This window comes from Sapajus apella, unplaced genomic scaffold (assembly GCF_009761245.1).
Source record: "Sapajus apella isolate SASKATOON/1434 unplaced genomic scaffold, GSC_monkey_1.0 scaffold22, whole genome shotgun sequence".
In the NCBI taxonomy this organism is placed as follows: Eukaryota; Metazoa; Chordata; class Mammalia; order Primates; family Cebidae; genus Sapajus; species Sapajus apella.
The window spans coordinates 23,092,217-23,111,773 of NW_022436962.1; the positions used below are offsets into that span (position 1 = coordinate 23,092,217).

The 19,557-nt window shown below is 42.2% G+C and overlaps 1 long non-coding RNA gene across 2 annotated transcripts; it reads left to right on the plus strand.

The window, feature by feature from the left end:
- The first annotated feature begins 11,232 nt into the window (after positions 1–11,232).
- Positions 11,233–15,183, plus strand: LOC116558960. Of its 2 annotated transcripts, none has more exons than XR_004272251.1 (2): positions 11,233–11,549; positions 14,603–15,183. It is a non-coding gene; the product is annotated as an uncharacterized LOC116558960 (long non-coding RNA). The 2 variants fall into 2 exon arrangements; XR_004272252.1 differs by lacking the exon at positions 11,233–11,549 and adding an exon at positions 12,562–12,590.
- Positions 15,184–19,557: the final 4,374 nt, after the last annotated feature.

The following is a 19,557-nucleotide window of genomic DNA, read 5'->3' on the forward strand; positions in this document are numbered from 1 at the left end:
CCTTTTTGCACTCTGCTTGTAGAGTTCATTGAATTTTAACCATGGTCAAAAGACAGTGGTGACTCTCATTATGGAATTTTAAGCCTGAATTAGTTCATGGTCAAAGTGTCTGGAGACTTAGAGAACCTTTCCCGGTGTCCCCAAATCTAGGCATATAGAGCACTCAGCTAGAAGTGAAAATGCCTGTGAGGAAGCAAACATACCCTGGTCAGAAGGGGCCCAGGGAAGCTGGAAGGCAGGCGAGGCAGATTCTAGAAGTCCAGTCACTGAAGGGCTGCTCACTTTCCAGGGCTGTCACAATATCCCACAGCCCCAGGACACTGGGCAAAACACAGCCTTGGCCCTCCTGGTCAGCCTTTCTGTAGAAACAACCACAGTTCAGAAATAGTGTTGCTGTTTGCTGAGACACAGTAAAACAGTATGAAGGGTACAGTACCAGCAGGCCACGGAGGCCTCTGCCAGGAGAAATTTCTGATGTCTGAAGGTGTGCGTAGGGGTAGCATAAATGCCACGGTTAATTTTTAACTTCCCCGTTGGTGAGTCCTGAATCAGAGGACAGTGTTTCTATGGTGTCAGGCGATATTCCTGTTCAGGCTGGGTGTCACCTGACAGACACCACAGGGTGGTGGCACCATTGTAAGCCTTTGTCACGTCTCCCAAGGGCCCAGCTTTAATTACACCAGGATCCAGTGTTTGACATTTGTACTGGGTGACACTGTTCCTTCCTGCTACCTTTCCATTGTTCCACCCTCTCTTAGTTGCAGCATTCTGGCAACTACGGTTTCGTATTACTAACTCATTGCCATGGTTTCCAGTTGATGTGCGACGACGTCACAGCTGATGAGGAATGGAGCTTCCTTTTCACTCTGATTATAGCCTGCTACACTTCTCTTTTCACACTCACTATAATACAGCAAATGCTCGCAGTAATCAGCTCTCTTTCATACGGGTTCTGCCTTTCACTGAACATGTGATTTCCAGTTGATCACAGAATAGGCACTGAGCAGAAATAAAAACTGGAGTGTGCAGGATCAATGGTTGGCATCCAGGGCAGCTTCGGTTCATTACCACAGACACAACCTCAGGCACAGGCACTGAGGACAAAAGGGAGGAAATTACAAATTCTGTATTTTTTGATGTTTTGTTGTTAAACAAATAGAAGACTTTAAAAACAAAGGGAAGCAAAAATATATCAAACCTACTTAGCATTGCACCACATAAAGAGATAACCAGTCAGCATCTTCATTCATTTCCTACACTTTATTCCATACATATGTGTAGCAGAGATGGGGAATTCCTTAATGGAAATTGGGTATGTGGATATCTCCTTACGCTCAGCCAGACATATACTGGGTTTTGTTATCCATGTGCACAGACTTTGGCATTCTGGGTGAAAGAAGAAAGAGGAGAATATACATGGATACCCAGGGGAAAGAGAAAAGGACAATAGAGAATGTGGCATGGGGAATGCTCTGCTGGGTCCCATTAATGGTTCTGAACCACTGTGGAAAAAAGACATTAGAAAGAATCAGATGCTAGAGGAGCTAATTTTCACCATACTCTGAGACTCAGAGCAAAAGCAGCCTTGCTCTAGTGGCCTACAGGCAAAGGAAGACACAGAACAGAGGGGAGGACTTTTCTCCTGAGTCTACCACAAACCTCCATGGAGCTGAGGTAGCCCGAAGTCTCAGGGGCACAGGAGGGAATTGCCTTTTGGATTTCATCCAGCGGGATGTCTACAGGCACTTCATATTTAACAGATCCAAAACTTACGTCAGATACTCCTCTTGCCAAATCCGTTCCTCTTGCTGTGTTCCCAACTGTGACTGTCACCGTCACCCACCACCTGTATAAGCCACACGCTTGGGAGTTATCCTAGCCTTTTTCCTCCTCCTTCCCATCCTCCATATCCTATTGGCCATCAGGGCCTACTGAGTCTACATCCCAATTTTCTTTTAAATCTATCCCCACTGCCACTGTCCTAGTCCAAGGCAACACCATCTAGTCACCCAGATCATTCTATAGCTTTCTAGGAAGTAGACCAGCCTTCTGTCTGAGGCCTCCGCTGTCCTTCCTCCCCAGTGCTGCTGGAGTGATCCTTCAAACACTTTTGTGAAAGCAGGTCACTGCTGCTCAGATGGTGTCAGTGGCTTTATCATCCACGTTGCCTGGCTTCTCATAGGCACATCTTGCAGTGCAGCCTTATAACTCTACCTCAACACACCTCTGTATCCGCCTCATTCTTCCTGCTTTTATACTGTCAAGGCATGTGACACTCCCTAAACATGCCATGTTTTCTCTTTTTTCTCCTCCCTCTCTCTCATCTGCAGCTTCCCCTACTTATCTTCCTAAACACTCTTCTTTTTGAAATTTTCATTTCAAGAGTTTTTCATCTTTTAAATAATCTCAGACTCACCTGGGGAGCACCCCTCTTCCTATGTTCTTATTGTAGCATGTTCACAAATTCACTTTGGTTCTTTTTCATTCTAGTGTTGCTGTGAGTTAGTAGGACTATATCCCTTTGAGAAAAGGGACATGCATTTTCATGTTGAGTTCCCCAGTACTTAGTATTGTGCTTACCATAAGCTAGGTGCTCAGTAAATATTTGATATGTGTATGAATGAATGAACCAATCAATAACAAATGACAGACAAACTCCAGTCCCCACACCTAAAAAAAAAAAAAAAATCAAAACGTTTCCCTTGCTTTTAGTGTAGATACTGCTCATCAACATAAGGCAAATTCTTCCTGCACCTCTCAATACAGCAGGAGGTGAGAATCACAGAATTAGAGCACTGCTTTTGGCATGAGAACACCCTGAGTTAAAATCTGGCTTCTGCTACTTATTAGCCACATGACAGTGAATCTTTTTGAGCTTCTATTTTGTACAAACTTAAGTTCGGCTTTGTGATCTTATTCCTCTTCAGTCCGTCTGTACAGCCCAACATATGACCTGCTAAAACATGCCTTGCCTTCTCCCCAAACTTTTTTTTTTTTTGGAAACAGAGTCTCCCTCTGTCAGCCAGGCTGGAATTCAGTGGCATAATCTTGGCTCACTGCAACCTTCACCTCTCCAGTTCAAGTGATTCTCATGCCTCAGCCCTCTGATGACAGGTATGTGCCACCACGCCTAGCTAATTTTTTGCACTTTCATTAGAGACAAGGTTTCGCCCCTTTGCCCAGGCTGGCATTGAACTCCTGAGCACAGGCAATCCACCTGCCTTGGCCTCCCAAAGTGCTGAGATTACAGGTGTGAGCCACCGCACGAGGCCTATTACTACATACTTAACAGGGTTATTGTGAGGATAGAATGATGTGTTTTAGGTGAAATACTTAGCAAAATACCTGGCATGTAGGAATTAATAAATGACAATCATCGTCATTCTTTTGCTTTTAGGTTTTATTTCACTGTTGTGCTATCCAATCACTGGAAACTTCTTAGTATCAAACACCCTTTTAAGAGTCTGTACATGTACACAAATTTTACAGACACTTTCAAGAGTTTTACAGAACTCCCAAAGCAATTTCATGGAATCCGTTTTGAGAATCTTCACACTAGGAAGTAGACGAAGCAAGGAAGACTTATCATTCAAACTATATTTTGCTTTTTGGGAACAACATCTGCAATATAATTATAAATTGTCAATCACCTGGTGAAAGATCACAGATGCATCTGCATTTCTTAATACCTCTGGCAAAATGCCATCAAACCAGGATACCTATTTAAAGAAGAAAATTGAGAGGTTTGAAAATTTAGCCCAGTGACTTACTTATCCTAACTTTCTGGTGGATCCGATTTGCCCAACAGTTGTATCACTGGTCAGTGGTTCTAGTGACAAGTTTCGGGGTGGATAACATCCATAGGAATTCTCTCTCTTTTTTTTTTTTTTGAGATGGAGTCTCACTCTATCACCCAGGCTGGAGTTCAGTGGTGCTATCTCAGCTCACTGCAACCTCTGCCTCCTGGGTTCAAGCGATTCTTTTCCCTCAGCCTCCCAAGTAGCCAGGACTACAGGCACACGCCACCACGCCCGGCTAAATTTTGTATTTTTAGTAGAGACAGGGTTTCACCATATTGGCCAGGCTGGTCTCGAACTCCTGACCTCATGATCTGCCCCTGTCAGCTTCCCAAAGTGCAGGGATTACAGGTGTGAGTCACTGCGCCCGGCCCATGGGAATTCTTTAGCTGTAGAGTGCCCTATGCTGGCACTATCAAAAGACATAGCATAGGAATGTTTTTGATATAAGTATACCCCGAAATCTCCTAGAAAATCCAAGTCTTTCTTTCTTATACAGAGAAGAAATTACACACTGTAAAGTAAGTGTGTTTCTGAGAGTTAACACATTTGTTAGAAGAACTCAAAAAAAAACTGGGCGTTATCCCCAGTCTTCTCCTGTCAGCTGGGATTAGCTACTACTAGTGGCTGGAAATGCCTCTTAGGCGCTGACAACATGGCAATCACAGCCTTATCAGTGCTCATATTTCCAATAGAATTTGTCAGGCACCAGTCTGTTTTATAACAATACAGAGATAAAGAGTTTTTCTTTTTCAATAAATTAATCTCTTAAATGCATGAGGGGTTCTATTGATTTGATAACTATGATGTTGAAATATATAAAAAGTGAAGAGTTCTCTTAGGAATTGTCTACTAATTTGAATATTTTAAGTTTGAATTTTAGCATTTAAAATGTTTTAATAACAAAGTATAGCTATAGAAGGTACAGCTGGTAACAGAGCTTGAGGTCATCTGTAATACTCTTTTTCTTCCTAGTTTAGAAAAATATCTCACTTGTTTGACCCTCATTAGGACTGGAATTAAGATTTTAACCAAGCAGAAAATTGCTCATCTTGGATTGGCAGCCATGTCTAACAGCATATAGTATTTTCTAGGTGGCCATGATGGGTATGAAGAGAGAGTCAGGGTTGAGACAAAGAAACATCTGTTGCATGACCTGAAAGTAACAAATTAAATGTTTAACTTTCCCTTCATCCTTGGCCAGTGTGGTGGAGTCTGCTGATTGTTCCCCATTATCTTTCTTTAATGGGAGCCCCCTGTCAAGTTTTGACAGGGCCCATGGCTGACCAGCAAGAGCCTCTTTTCAGTTATACGGGGCCATGTGCCCAAGTTCGCACCAATGAGATGCAGGTAGAAGTGATCTGCACAACTTCCCTGTTGCATTACCTCCTTAAAATAAATTTGATTAAGTTCTTATTTTCCTCTTTTCATTCCCAGGGATTAGAATGAAAACGAGGTGGTAAACCACTTTGCTTCACAGGGACTTAAACAGCGTTCTGGGGAAGGGATAAGCCGCAGGATAAAAGGAACTGCAGTTACGGCTCCACCCTGTGCTGTTTGCAGATCAGGGTGTTATTAGAGACAATGAAACTTCTATCCCATTTAAGCCACTGTATTTGGACTTCTATATCCAAACAGCTTAGCTTGTATCCTCAATGAGCCACAGTCCCCATTATGATGATACACAGTGGTCTGGATAGCCTCTCAGGTGGTCCCCAATCATCCTGCCTCACGGTATCCATACCTCTGTATAATCTCATTCTCTTGAATGTGGGTTTGCCTGGTGACTCTCTTCTACCAACAGATTGTAGCAAAGATGATGGGATGCCACTTCACTGATTAGTTTCCAGAAGTAATGTCCTCTGGCTAACAGGCTCTCTCCCTTGCTGACTTTAATGATGCAAGTTGCCATGATGGAGCTGTCTATATAGCATGAAACTGAGGGGGGCCTCCAGCCAACAGCCAGCAAGAAACTGAGACCCTCAGTCTGACAGTCCACAGGGATCTCAATCTTGCCAACCCCCATGTGAGCCTGGAAATGGATCCTTGCCCAGTTGAACCTTAAGATCACTACATCCCAGCTGACACCTTGACTGCAAGTCTGTGAGAGACCCTGAAGTGCAAGAACTTGCTAAGCCTGCCCAGACCCTTGACTCATGGAAACTCTGAGACAATACATGTGGATTGTTTTAAGTTTGGGGATAAGTTGTTATGCAGCAAAAGGTAACTAATGCCACAAAGACATCATTTTATTTCCATACAATGATGTGTAACAGAAGTAGTGTGTTGAAGTCAGAAAGTGAATTTTAAAATATGAGAGAAGGGGATGAGCTTGATACTAGCATAGGACTGCATACTGCATAGGCATCAGTTCTTTGCTGTGGTCACTGAATCCCAGGATGTGATCCTCTGCTTTGGAGATCCTTACACTTGATTTATTAGCAAGCCCAGGGTTGTTCAGGCTCAGGGGAGCTTAACTGGCTAAACCAACTCCCAAGAGAGCTACATCTAAATCAGAATGCCAATTTGTTAGTTTACTTTGCTAAATAAAACTGCCAAGTGGATCAGATAAGTTATATCTTTATATGTTAGTTATTCCAGGCCAAGTTAAGGGCCACCTTATTTCTTTTTATAGTCTCCCTCTCTCTCTCTCTCTCTCTCTGCCTGCCTCTCTTCCATATTCAGAACAGACTTCTGTGAGCTCAAATATTGTATCTCCTGATATATTGATGCCATTGAGTAGGCCACAGCTTGCTTTTCCAAGCAGCCACGCTCTGTATCTGGTCAAACATGCTTGGGGTAGGGGAAGCCCAAGTGAGCATGGATCTTCCCATCTAGCCCCCTTCCTTAGAAATTTAGTCTTGCTCACCTGCAGGATGACTATTTTTTGGAGTTCTAGGGCAAGGCTCCAGTTGGAATCTGGTGATTAATGCCATCCTTCTGCAGTACCTTTCATGCCTGTGCCTACACTGGCTTTCTATTTGCTCCTACCTGCTGCTTACAATGACTCCTTTACCTATTGTAACAGACCCTTCTGGTGCCCCATCTCACATTCTCCCTGCCTAGCTTTCACTCCAGCCTCTGTAGTGACAACCAGCTCCAGGCAGGTGTAAACCTGACAGCATGCTCCTTCAGCTACACCTTGTTATCATTTGATTTTTACCTGGGGCTTCCCAGAGGCCTTAGGGTAACACACTTGTGGAAACCTGCCTGGCACTGACACTGCTGCAGCCTCACAAGAGGGAATTCAAGCCCCACTAAGACATCCCTTGACTGAAAGAGGAAGAAGAAAGTGGACAAGTTCTGAGGTTCATTCTACATGGCTCAGAAGTTTCTGAAGGCAGGATAGAGTCTAATTTACTGACAGCAGAGTTCACTCAAGAAAATACCCTTGCATGAACTTTTTTGCTTTCCTGTTTCACCCTCCACACTCCCTCACTCCTACTCACCAGGATCTTGTCTTCAAATCAACTGACTGCAAATGACTGCATGCAAGCCATCGCCTCGGGCTCTGCTTTCTGGAGGAACCGTGGTGAAGCTCACCCCCTTCAAATGCTGTCATTCACCGACCTCCCCGCCACTGCTCCACTGAGATCTTTGGCCTCTGGCTCTTCTCCTCCTCTGCCATTCTCCTACACAGCAAGGATGACCCCATCCATCTACCCAGCATTACTGACTGCTTTGATCTTCTCTAATTAAATGGCTTCCACACGACTTCAGCATCCCCACTGGAAAAAAAATTACCCTAAACAGCTCTATTTCTGAAATCTTAAACATCAGTATCTCAGCTTTGTATATTAATATTCACCTATGGGTCCTATTTCCTCATGCTTATCCCCACTGTCTAGTCTTTGAATTTCATTGAGACCTCTGGGGCTTTGACTGCTCTGTTTTCATCCCTTTAGAGCTTCTTTATTCTCTGCCCTGCCCACCTAGATTTTTTTTCTTTCTTGAGACAGAGTTCTGCTCTGTTGCCCAGACTGGAGTAAAGTGGCTCAATCACAGCTCACTGCAGCCTCAACCTCATGGGCTCAACCAATCCTTCCATCTCAGCCTCCTGAGTAGCTGGGACAAGAGGTACACACCACCATGCCCAGCTAAATTTTGTATTTATTGTAAAGATGGATCTCCTTATGTTGCCCTGGCCAGTCTTGAACTCCTGGGCTGAAACAATCTGCCTGCCTCAGCCTCCCAAAGTGCTGGGATTATAGGGGTGACCACCATGCCCAGCTAGCCTTCCTAGATTTTATGGTTATTTATTTCAGTCACTCTCCAGAAAGGCTCTTACCTCCCTACTCCTGTATATTTTGACTTCTGAAACTTATTTTTTATCATCCAAATCATCTAATGATTCCACTTATAATCAAGCAGATCAGCAGTGCTGCAGAAAATCACATTATGAGGCAGATGCTATCACTCTATGTGTGAACACCAAACTCAGCTGAACTTTCCTCACCCACCAATCCTGTCTGATTATGTGTCCTGCTCCCATGCTATATATCACACTGTGCATTGGACACATAGACACATCAGCTAGCACATATTTAAAGAGAACCTGTTATATGTTAGGTGTTACTTTAAGTGTTCGGGGTGAAATTCTGAATAGCAAATATGAAAATATCGTCCCTGCTCTTTGGGAGACGTACATTGTTCTCTGATATACTGCACCCTAGTCATTGTACTGTGCTTGTCTGTTTTCATTATTAGACTGACTTGGTCTTATTTATATTTTGGATCCAAAGTACATGGCATGTAGTGGAGGTTCTATCTATTTTTGTTGTATAAGCGAAGAAATGAGTGGGAAAGATAACTACTGCTGATAAATAAGCATACCTCTAATATTCAAACATTCCTATTTAACACTCAAAGGGTAATCTGTTCTCAACGTGGGCCCTCAGGTGCTGACTGCAGGGTGCATGAGAAGAAAAAAAAAATGCATCATTTGATTCTACTTCACTACCCCACGTGTTTACTGTTATTTTCCATTAAGATCCCAAGTTTTGAAAAAAAAAATTAGTGGAGAACTTTAGAACAAACTATTCTTGACATTGTACATTTCCCATTGTATAATTTGTGTGGGCTTCCCTTCCCATGTATGCTAAGTTCTGTATCTTTTGGTCTCTGTCTCCATGTGTTTCTGCAGGTGTTTTCTAGTTAGGTGCTCTGTCTGCTCTGGACATTAATTCCTGGGTTGGGGTGGTGAGTGCTGGGGTACCTCGGAACAAAGTTAGCCCCCCAACTACCTATTTATCAGAGAAGACCTCCTTGGCCAAATGGGCCAACAAGTCATGGAGAAGGGATGAATGTGAGGAGGGGCTTGAGACAGAGAAGGAGCAAGATCCCTTCCTTCAAGCCCTAGCCTAATATGTCCAGAATGCTTTCATTATGGAATCTTTTTCCTAATTACTACATTGGTGTGGTAATTGGGGATATGGTCCCAGAAAGCCTGGGTGAATAGCAGTAATCATGCAATAAAGGAAAAAAAGAAAAAGGCAAAGAGAAACAGTTCTTCCTTGTGTTAGTCCACTTTGCATTGCTGTAAGGGAATAGCTGAGACTGGGTAATTTACAAAGAAAAGAGGTGTATTTGACTCATCGTTCTGCAGGCTGTACAGAAAGCATGGCACCAGCATCTGCTTCTGGTGAGGGCCTCAGGAAGCTTTTACTCATGGAGGAAGGCAAAGCAGGAGTAGGCATCACATGGCAAGAGAGGGAGCAGAGAGGGGATGCCAGGCTCCCTCAAACAACCAGCTCTCATGTGAAGTCATTACTGTAAGAAGGGCATCACGCCATTCATGAGAGATCTGCCCCATGACCCAGACATCTCCCACTAGGCCCCACCTCCAACACTGTAGGTCATGTTTCAACATGATATATGGAGAGGACAGACTATATCATCCCTCATATGATCATCACCTCCTCAGTGAGTCTTACCCAGCCACTCACTGTTTGAACTCCAGGCCTTGGATCTGGGTTGTAATAATGCCCTTTACATCTCCCTTTACCACAGGAATTCATAGAGTTTCCTTGTATGTTTTCTAGACTGTGAACAATTTGGAGAGACATTTTCTTATTTATGTAACTCCTAGGACATGGCTGTTACTAGTTATCCAATGAATTGTGGGTTAATTAATTATTTTCATCTCTACAATATGTAATATTCAGATCAGTGAAAAGAATTTCAAATCCAATATGTAATATGCCAGCATGTTACAATCATTTTGAAGATTGGTCAAGACATTCTCAGAAAAGTTCTTAAAGTAAAATTAATTTACTTGATATCAATAAAAAACATATTTTGTTAAATTCCCCTGTGTTCTGATAGGCAGCATAACTAAGGTGAGGGATGTAAAGTTAACCACACTTTGATTGCATGTCCCAACCTTAAAGAGTCGACGCTGAGGCTGAGGGGTGCCATTGGGATGCTGCAATGCTGCAGGGCAGCCCCCTGACCCAGAGACTCTGGGCTCTTCCAGGGAGAAAGAGATGCAGTCAAACTGCAGGCATATATTGAGATTAGGTTTCAGCTGAGCATAAGGAAACCGGAATTTGTTGCCAAAGGGTAGAAACCTGAGGATATGGGACTTTTCTTTTCCAGCCTCTTCTTGGCTGTACCTGCCCTGCCCCTCCCACACCCAGACAAAATAAGCTCCTTTCTCGACACTCCTCATGCTGCCTGTGTTGCTCTACTTCCTTAACTCTGAACTTGCTGTTACCCTTGCTCAAAAGATCCCCACTCTCACCTTTCCACCCCTTCCCTAGTTATCCTAGATAAACAAATACATGTGCTAGGGGATTTGGGAATATTGTCCCATTTCACTCCATACTTCCCCTGCAACTTATGCACATTCTATTAAAGTTGCTTGTTTAATCATTTACTTGTTCTCCAACCAGACCACAGACTTCATGAGGGTGGGAACCATGTCCACCTTGTTTCCTATTGTAAGACTGGCCTTCAGCTTAGTGTCTGGCTCACAGTAGGTGTGAAGCAAATGCTCAGTGAATGAATGATATTCAGCCTCTCCCTCTACATGTGGTGTATCCTTCATTCTTTTGAAGTGATCACTTTACCCAAGTTTTGCTTGAATCCTCCTGCCTAATTTGGATTTAGAGACGCCACTCCTTGCCATATATCCCACTGCAACATTTCCCAAACCATTTTAACATCAAAATTCCTTTAAAATTGGAATGTACTGGCAGAGCATTGACAAAAGGTCAGGAGATAGAGACTTGGTTTCTACTTATGCCAGAAAAGTGACAGACAAAACAATTGCTATCATAAATGATGAAAATTTAATCAGTTTTTTAATCTTTTTTTGAACATTATGTGACAGTGAAAAAACATTTCTACCTAATCTTTCATGGATTTCTAGAGAGAATATTTTGTTTGCCACGTGGGGAATAATGGGGTGGGTGGGGGCTGCGTGTTGAATATACTTAAGTAGATCTCAAGGAGCTGGAGGACTGGAAGGCTATATCAGTGAGGGAAGGAGGGAAAGGCAGATGGGGAAACAGGGACACGCAGACCTGGCAGCTGGCAGAGTAGACCAGTCTTGGACAGCAATTACCCAAGGGAAATTTTTTAATGAAATCATCCATGATGCACCATGAAATCTTCAGTAAAATCTACCTTGCACACTAATACCCTGTGGAGTGGATTTTATATTATGGAAATTGGGAGAAGAACTGTCAGTATTAGCACAGGACAAACATAGAGGATGCTGTAGAGAGAGACAACTTTCTGAATGCCCAGGTAAGGCCCACACAAGCATCATGGCACGTCTAAAAGAAACACAAGTCTGGCTTTGAAAGCCTTAGAGACTAATAATAATTATTACTGAGACCATTTTGGTACGACTGCTTTTCTGTGAGCAGAAAAAGAGAGAATTATATTGAAAAGCACAGAGAAAAACCAAGCAGTTTTTCCTCATCTTTCTTAATACCAAATTGCATTATTCACAGATGCTGCTTCCAGTTTCTTTCTCTGTCTGTCTTTCCGAACCTTTGATGACTCTCTCCGTCCTTAAGTTTGTGTCATTCTTTGTGATCTTTTTCTATGAGCTCATTGATGTTTGTGTGGTTTCTCTCAGCCTTTAATTTGCCTTTTTATTCCATCAGCACCACAAAGGTACAAGGAGCTAAATATAAAACATACGACATTCTTTAGAAGGAGTGACCAGAGAAAGGATATAGTATTTAAGGTTTACCAGTTGTTGTCTTCCTTATAAAGTTGTCACACAAAAATTAGAAAAGTGGAATATTTTAAAATAAAACATAAAAATCTTATTTTACATGTTAATGTAAAATGTGACATCAAAAAATAACAAACCCTTTCAACAAAAACAATGTTTTGTGTCTAATTTTGGAAATGACATATTGTTGAATTAAAATCCAAATTTGAAGTGCAGGATTTAATATGTTCTACATTTTCCTTTCATTGCAAAGTAAAATGAAAAATCCCATGTCTTTTTTTTTTTTTTTTTTTTTTGACAGAGTTTCGCTCTTGTCACTCAGGCTGGAGTGCAGTGGCACAATCTCAGCTCACTGCAACGTCTGCCTTCTGGGTTCAAGCAATTCTCCTGCTTCAGTCTCCCATATAGCTGGGACTACATGTGCCCACCACCACTCTTGACTAATCTTTGTATTTTTAGTAGAGACAGGGTTTTGCCATGTTGGCCAGGCTGGTCTTGAACTCCTGACCTCAGGTGATCCACTCGCCTCGGCCTCCCAAAGTGCTGGGATTGCAGGCATGAGCCATTGTGCCTAGCCAAAAAAATGTCATGTCATAGAGATGGTGAATGTTATAAGGAAAGAGAGAGCCCAAATTACATATTTTGCAAAATCTTGATACCATTGACTTAGATGGTTCTGGAATAATTCATCTTACTCCCAGGCATATTTAGAAAGCAGAGCCTTAACCCTCATTTTGATGTATTTCAACTTTTGCTTGATTGTGACACAGTTCGAGAATCTCAACACTCTTTTATTGTTGTTTAAAAATGTCCTTCTTTGAGTCACAGATCTGTGGAGCATGAATTTGTGTAGCATAAATATTTAATATAAAAGAAACATTAAATATTCATTTATGTTGAAATCGTAAGACAAGATAGATAACACACAGGGGTGGACACTGAATAAATGACATAGATCAACCTGAAATCAATGCTGCTTAATGCATCACTATAGGCGGTAAACATTTTGCATTCTCATATTAAGCAATAATCTTACAAGGAAAGTGTTCTTGGATATGGCAGATTATTGCATATCTGGGGTCATTACATAAGAGTATATTTTGGATTTCCCTGTCTGAGGTAATATTGAGATGAAAAACAATTAGCATGTGTCAATTTGTTTTCTAAACTGTCAGTTAATGTCTGGAGGCACAGTAGTGCTTCAGGGAGCCCCATGTGGGAAATGCTGCCTGTGACAGGCCAACTCTAAGAGGGACCTCAATGAGCCCTGCTTTCTGGTATTCGTGACCTTGTTTAACCTCCTATCCTTGAATGTGTGTGGAACTTGTGACTACTTCTAACCAGCAGAGAAAGCAAAGGGGATGGGATGTCACTTTTATGATGAGGTTACGTAACTTAGTAACTTCTGTCCTGCTAGCAGACTCTCTCCTCTGCTGGCTTTAATCAGAAAACTGTCATGTCAAAGAGGCCTGCATGGTAAGGAATGGTGAGAGCCAACAAGGAAATGAATCCTGCCAACAACCTCATCAGCTTGGAAGCAGAGTCTTCCCTAGCAGAGCCTTCATGTAAGACCCCAGCTCTGGCAGACACCTTGATTGCAGCCTTAGGAGACACCCTAAAGCAGAGGACCCGTACAGGCTGCGCTTGGATCTTAGTCCACAGAAACTGTGAGATAATAAATATGTGTTGTTAAAAGCCACTAGGTTTATGATTATTTGTTATACAGTAATAGGTAACAAATATACCTCCCTAGCCTGAATTGTAAGTCAGAATGTAAGTATTAGTCCTGAGAATTTTGCAGTTTTTATAAAGAATGTTCATGAAGCCAGGGACTTCCAAGTTAAATCTGAATTACTGGTAAAATATTTTCCTTTTCTCATTTTTTCCTTTTGGCAAATGCTGGAGGTTTTTTGAATGACATAAATGGATAAGTTATAGATATTAAATAACCTTGCCTTAAGTTGATCCTTTTAATGTGAATTAACAAATTACTAATCCTCAAAGATTAGCCATAGCAGAATTTCCAGCTCTTCTCTGGACATTTAAAGGAGCTAGAAACCTGGTTTCCTTTTCTACTTCACCCAGTTCCTTTTAGACTTGTCCCATTAAACAGCCCTGCCTCATTCTCCAGCTTCTACTCAGGCAGCTTTAGATCCAAATAAAGACAACAGCATCTAATCTTTATCAAGATACAAGTGCCAGGCACTGTACTATGTACTTTATATTGACTGATTGATTTAACATTCCCGGCAATTGCATGAGGCAGATAGTATTACTATCTCCATTATTCAGATGTGAAGACTGAGGTACACGGCTAGGTAACTGTTATTCTTCCTCCTCCTCCTGTCCGCTGCTCCAGCCACCCTGGCAGCTCCAGCAGATGTTGACTCACTTGTGGTTCTTGTTGGCTCTGTCCTGGGTCACTTCTTACTCAAGGCTGATGATGTCTTCCTGGATAGTAGACTGTTCCTAACCTGGGGTGTATGTCATTGTCCTTAGGTTTTTCAAAGTACATTGAATCAGATCTATGCATTGGGAGGCCCAGGAAATTATATTTTTGACAAATATCCCCAGTTAAATCAAATAATCATCCTAATCATCTCTTGTCCAATAGATGTGGGAGATGCACTATGAGTCAGAAGTCCAAGGCTTTCTCCCTAAGCAGCAATGATGACTGCGTGAATTTCAACCAGTCATCAGCTGCGGTTCTCAGGATGAGAATGGGTATACTTCACAGACTTCTCAAGTTGTGCTACTGTGTAAAAAGAATGTGCTTTATATAGTTTGGATGTATGTCCCTCTAAATCTCATGTTGAATTGTAATCCCCAATGTTAGAGGTGGGGCCTGGTGGGAGGTGATTTGATCTTAGGGGTGGATTTCTCATGAACGGTTTAGTGTCATCCTCTTGGTGCTATCCTTGCAATAGTGAGTGAGTTCTTGCAAGATCTGGTTGTTTAAAAGTGTGTGGCACCTCCCCTGTTTCTCGCTCCCATTCTTGCCATGTAAGACACCTGCTCCTCCTTTACCTTCTGCCATGATTGTAAACTTCCAGAGGCCTCTGCAGAAGCAAATCCTGGTGCTGTGCTTTCTGTACAGCCTGCAGAACCATGAGCCAATTAAACCTCTTTTCTTTATACATTACTCAGTCTCTAAGTATTGTTTTATAGAAATGCAGGAATGGCCTAATACAGTGCTGATTTGCTGAGTGGTTATAACCATTTTAGCTCCTGCCAGCATAGATGAGGGCCAGCATGGGGACTTGTGCTGATTTGGAGAGAGTAGTGTTTCAGGATGGGTGCATCTCACCCCATCTGTTCCCTTTATATCCAACCCGGTGGGTAGGTGGTAGGTGTACAGGATGAGGGTGGGGTGGGGGGTGTTTCTGTTCTTTACCCTCATCAACCCAGGCCCTAACACACACATGGCCAAATGCCACTCATTCATGGTGCTGCCTTAAAGTAATGCCAAACAACTTGTTTATCAGTTTATCAGTGTTTTATTGTCATTATTGAAAGCCCCATTCTTGAAATTATAATAAGAATTAAGGAGTACAACTCCACGACTTGTTCTGGACTCCTATAAGTCTGTAGGGATGGGGTGGGGGCAGCTAGAAAAAACGAAAGAGAAAGCTACTGATGAATTTGATCTTCTTGACCACTCGCTGATCATCCACATTCCCTGACTGCATTAGAGGGTTTGGAATTACTGACCAAGGTGGGAAGGCCATCCTTATTAAAGCAAGGAGCATTTTTCCTTCCAAAGCATTTGTACCATTTGTATAGAGTGTGCCTTCATCCTGTGTGGCATAAGAGGATGCACAGGAAACATTTGGCCTCATGTTAATCCATTAACGGGCAGGCAGACTCTGTACCCACCTGAGCTATTACCTAGGCACGTGATATATTTAAAATTGTGTTCTTCTATGGCTATGTCTGCCATAAGTTCTTCACTTTGAACTCTTTTTTGTCTATGGTATCACAATATATGAAGCTTCTCACTGAAGTTTTTTTTGTGTGTGTTTCCTCCAAGAGTATAAGAACTCTTTTACAGGATACCAATAATACAATTTTTTCATTCTGAGAAGAAAATCTCTCTCACTTTTTCCTTTCTTCCCTCTCTCCCTTTACAAAGTGCAGAAGTGAAGGAGAAGGGCAGGCTTCTCTATGTAGTTCTCCCTCCTAGGCACCACCACCGTATTAGAAAACTTTGATGTGAACATAAAACCCCAGATAATAATGATGATGACTTACATTGTAGATCATGTGCAAAGAGAATATGCTAACTAACCAACCAGTGACAAAATGACGTCCTGCATTTCTGCAGCTTATTTCCTTAGTCACTCTAGAATGTTAGTAAATATTACCAGATTTCCTCTACATTCTCAGGTGACAATTAATCAGTGAGAGAAAGTAACCTGCATTTGTGGTGGAGGCTACAGAAAGAACCTCCTATTCTGTTAAGCCACTTATTTGCCTTTGTTTGTTTGTTCATTTTGAGACAGGGTCTCACTTTGTCACTCAGGCTGGAGTGCAGTGGTGCAGTCTCCACTCACTGTAACCTTGACCTCCTGGGTTCAAGCAATCCTCCTGCCTCAGCCCCCCAAAGGTAGCTGGGACTAGCCACCATACCTGGCTAATTTTTGTGTACTTATTTGCCTTTAAAAAGAATGACATTTCGAGCAACGTTTTCTCTTTTATGATTTGGTTCCTTGTTCCCTCGTTCATCTTGCAATGGGAGAAAAGGAGACTGATGCCATAAGCTGGTGATATCACATCTGGGGGCACTTGGAGTCTTCGGAGGCCCTGAATATTAATCCTCTCACAAGACAGCCTCTATTACTGCCCAATACCTGCAATATAGAGCACTTTTATTTTGCTGCACTATAATGTAAAATGTGGTTCTATATGATCATAAAATTGGTTTAAATGCAATTATTTCAAGACTAGTTAATGGACATTTATTATTTAACAGTATCTTTTAAGGTCATTTGCAGCCAGGAAGGAAAAAGCTAACTTCTTTATCTTCTCTTTATGTCACTAAAAAACATATGTTTGTTACTGAAAATACTAACGACTTTAGCTTATTTGTTAATTTAGAAGGTTTGTTTTCTGATAAAACAGGGGTACAGTTATTTGGCTACCTGAATTGGTAGCAAAAAATCTTCTAAAGAGAAATACTTGACTCATTACAGCATTTGTTTCTGAAAGGCTATAAGCTGCTGCTTAGAAGTGGCCCCAGACTTTCCCCCCATGTGAATTCACCTTTCAAGCTACCATCTTCAAGGTTATTATCCAGTTCAGGCAGAGGCTGCTGTTAATGAAAGCCAGAGAGCTTTCTCGTACTCACTAGTGACCTCTAAGACGTCTTCACCAATTATCGTTTCCATTCCAGTCTGTCGAAAGCCACTGCCAGTAAAATCTATAACAGTTGTTTCAGCATCTTCTCCCTGTGATCCCTCATCCCAGGATAGCAGCTGGACTGGTCTTTGAATCGACAGCAGTTCAGCCCTCCTGACTGTTATGAAGTCCCAGGGAGTGTTTATAACATCAGCCTTCAGATGGCTGCTCAGTCCCTGTTTTCTCTAATGTTGGTTGAGCAGGAAGCAGGGCTTTGTGCAGGAGGGAGAAAAGATGGCATTGAATGAAATTACGTTTTAGATTTTGGGAGCTGGAAGGGCTTCTGGAGCTTATGTAGGCAACCTTTATCATTAGTCTTGATCTTAACATAGTAAACCACACTGAAATCTTCCTCCCTGCTCCCTGTAGCAATGGGAGTACAAAAATGGACCTCATGAAAAGCACAAACCATCAAAGAATATTTACTCCTTCCCCTCCCCAACCAGGAAGAAACAGGGAGAGAAGCAATGTAAGAGTCTGTTTGTGTGGCACGATTTGAGGCACTGGGATATAAGACGTGGTTTCAGTTCACTGCAGCAAACAACCTGGTAGAAAACAGACAAATTAATGAGCCCCTCTTCTGACCAGGGTAATATGTGCCACATTAGAAGCACACACAGGGCACTGAGCACACAGAGGAGGGCACTTACATGTGACTGGGGGAGCAGGTCACTGAAGACTTCTTGGAGGAGGTGAGACTTGAGTTCATTCTGATGAAAGACTTGGAATCAACTGATAGAAATAGCTGTCTGGGGTCAGAAAACCTGAATTCTTCATCCAGTAAAACCACTCATATAACCATAGACTAAAATCTATACATTAAAAAAATGTGGCAAGAAAACCTTGTGTAAGAGTGTAGAGAAAAACAAGGCCATGCTTAAAAAACAAGGCCATGCTCCTTTCTTAAACCCTTCTGTCCTCAGACCTCTCCGACAGGTGAAAAGACCCAGAGAAGTTCACCATGGTGCCTGTCAACAGCAGGCGCTCCAGGGAATGGTGACTTTAAATATTTGAAATGACAAGTGAGAACAGTTGTCTCTGAGGTCTTTTACCCTGAAAACCATAAAGGTTTGCAACTGGGGATTTAACTGATTGCCCTGGGCTCTTAAACAGGCTGTTGCTGTTTACACATTGGTTGAAAAGGTGTCTTGAGCTGGCTTCAGCCAGTAGCTCCCCACAGTAAAGATAAGGGTTCTGTCCTCAGACTTAGAGGCTCTATATTGTTATGGCATATTACTTTATTGCTAGCATATATTAAGTGTCTTGTCAGTGCCGTGCTCTAGACTGGAAACTACTATACACAGATGGCATGATCGCAATCCCTAAGACACATGCAGTTTAGCAGGAGAGACTAACACGAAAATCCATGACAGGACAATGTAATAAATCCCATAACAAGACATGGACCCAATGGACATGGATGAGATCCTGCTGAGGGGCGCCGGCAGTGAGGGATTCTTGGAGAAGAAAATCCTTGAGCAGAGATTTTGAAGGAGAAAATGAAATTAGCTGATGAATATGCATGTTTGGGTGTTAGGGATGGGTGGAAAGAGACATGGTTAAAATAGTCTTCTGAACACAACAATTTGGCCATATCTTTTCTTGAAGTGCTTTGAACAAACTTCTAACTACTTAGTACTCAAAAATTAACCCCAGAGGGATAATATCTATCTTCCCCTTCAGTTTTTATTTTATTGTATTTGTTTAGACAGGGTCTCTTTCTGTCACCTAGGCTAAAGTGCAGTGGCGTGATCTTGGCTCACTGAAACTTTTGCTCTGGGTTCAAGTGATTCTCCCACCTTAACCTCCTGAGCAGCTGGGACTTCAGGTGAATGACACCACACCCGGCTAATTTTTGTATTTTTAATAGAGATGAATTTTTGCCATGTTGGCCAGACTGGTCTCCAACTCCTGGCCTCAAGTGATCTGCCCACCTCAGCCTCCCAAAGTGCTGGGATTACAGAGGTGAACCACTGCGCCCAGCCTTCCCTTCATTTTAAAGTGGATTAAAATAAAACTTGCTTTACTCAAGCAGTAAATTTTTAGGATAATCTTATAGTTGGAGACGACATTAGAGATCGTTTCTTCACAGCCCATTCCAGTGACCAAATTTTGTATGCAGAAACATCCTTGAGAAGAAACTTTCCAGGGATTCACAGGCATTTTACTAAT